Consider the following 2,553-nt stretch of genomic DNA (forward strand, 5'->3'; position numbering starts at 1 on the left):
ATATCCATAAATTGAAATATTCTACTTCTAGAACTTTATCCTAAGAAGTTTTAACTTGTACTAAATCCATAAACTATAACAGTATGTCACAGCATTAAAAGAACAAACTAAAACAACAAGAAAATAAAATTGGTTTAAAAAAAACTGATACAACTTTACACAAAAATACTAAGAAGCTCTCACAATTAAATTGGACACTGTATTTCCAATAAAATCTGATAAAAACAAATTAAAAGCATATAGAAAAGTAAAATTTTATCTGCATAAAGATTAAAGAGTGCACAATTGCCTAGAAGTTAAACATTAACTATCTTTGGGTGATAGGAATATGAATGACTTATTTTGTTCTCCTTTGTTTATTGGTATTTTGTAGTTTTTAAAGTGAATATGCATTATACTAGGGACTCTATTTTGTTTTATTTGAAGAAGAAAAATCTGATACCCTAAGTGTTAATATAAGTGTCTCTATTTGTGAAACAAACTTTGGTTCCTATTTGTGAAATAACATGTTTTTTTTGTTTGTTTATTTTAAATCTGAAAAAGAAAACTTCCTGCATTTGGACTGTGTGCAAAGGCTGTTTCTTATCCAACATCCTTTCAAGGACATAAAGCAGCAGCTGCTCAGAGGCTCAGTCAGCCCCACAGGAGGCTGAGCTTCCTTCAAGTGCCTCCTTGCATCGGGAAGTCCCTGGGAAGCCATTTATATCTGCAATGCCAAAACCCAGAGCGCTGCAATCTTCCCCCTTTGTACTCAGTGATAAATGGCATAGGTTTTCCTTATCTGTAGATGATACCCTGTTAAGATGAGAAGATGAAATGATAGAGGAGCTTTCGAAGGAGGAAAAAAAGCAAGTTGCCGTAAAGCACGTCAAAATTCCTTAATAGGTGCTCACAGCCATGTCACACCAGGCTCCCCACATGAAATGTGCCCAATCATGCCTTCATGTCTTTGCTCCGTGTGGAAGGCTTTCCCACCTCCTCAGCCTAGGGTAGTTCTACTTTGTCTTTGAAACCTTACCAAATAGCTCCTCTTCCCTAGACGTTACTCCACAGCCCTCTGTAGAGTTCCTCACTATTCCCAGAGAGCAGAAGCAAAATTAGTTTCTCCTCTCAGTGAGCATTCACAGCACTTTTTAAAAGGTATTTTTATTGATTTTTTGAGAGAGAGGAAGAGAGAGAAATATCGATGTGAGAGTAAAACATTGATTGGCTGCCTCCTGCATGCCCCCTACTAGGGATCAAACCCACAACCTGGATGTATGACCTGACTGGAAATCGAACTGGTAACCTTTCAGTGCACCTGGTGACACCCAACCAACTGAGCCACACTGGCAGGGCTACAGCACTTTTTCATAATATACACTGAATCAGAAAGCATTATGATAGGCAGCTTGCTGGCTTATTTCTTCTTGCCCTACTGTTAATCTACTCATACACTGGGAGCTTTTAGCCAGCCAGATAAGGGTAGAGAGAAAAGGGGTATAACACTCACAATATTTATTCAGTTCCTACTGTTCATTAGGCACCATATATAACAGGTGCTTTTATTTATACTACCTTATGTTATCAAAGAACCTAAAATATATGTAGTTTTATCTTCACTTCATAACAGAGAAAGTAGACTATCAGAGAGGTTATGACATTTTGTCAGAGTAGCACAGCTGTTTATTATGGACTGCATTGCCCCTCCCCTCACCCCACTCCCAGTTCATGTCTAAGTCCCGGCCCCCTAGGTGATAGTATTTGGAGATGGAGCCTTTGGGAGGCAATTAGGTTTAGTGAGGTCATGAGGGCAAGGCCCTCATGATGGGATTAGTGTCCATCCTAGAAGAGATACCAGAGAGCTTGCTCTTTTCACTGTGGGAGGACACAGCAAGCCAGGAAGAGAGCTCTCATCAGAACCCACCATGCTGGTGCCCTCATTTCCAATCTAAGACTTTCAGCTTCCAGATCTGTGAGAAAATACGTTTCTGTTGTTTATGTCACTTAGTCTATAGTATTTTGCTATGACAGTTGAGCAAACTAATGCTGTTGTTAAATAACAGAGCCAGCATTTAAATCCTGACTTATTTTTTTCTATAATATTATGTTTTCTCAATGCGAACTGCTTTTGACATGCCTTTATAACTAGTATTTAGTAGAATGACTGGAATATAGTAGACAAAAATGCAAAAGATAGATGTTGTATATCAAATGAATGACTAAATAACTGAATAATGATAGATGATAGATGATAGATAGATAGATAGATAGATAAGCATTTGCAGCTGAACTTTCACAACCTAGACACAAACCAGTTTACATATTTTCAGTCTGAGGCAAACTATTTCTGACTGCCATGCAGCAACTGCTCTTGGTTGCAGAGACTTCGCCTATGTGTTCTGGACAGTGTGCAGAATTTCATGAGCATTCGTTCAACTATTTTGCTTAAAAGAGTTTCTCCTTGGGCATCAGTTGGGAATGCTGGGAAGCTATATCAACCTTTTGAGGTTACTGCTTTTATCAAAGAAATCATGCCTTGAGAGCATAAATGCAGAAGGAATGTGTTTTATA

This window comes from Myotis davidii, unplaced genomic scaffold, assembly GCF_000327345.1.
Source record: "Myotis davidii unplaced genomic scaffold, ASM32734v1 scaffold268, whole genome shotgun sequence".
NCBI classification, from domain to species: domain Eukaryota; kingdom Metazoa; phylum Chordata; class Mammalia; order Chiroptera; family Vespertilionidae; genus Myotis; species Myotis davidii.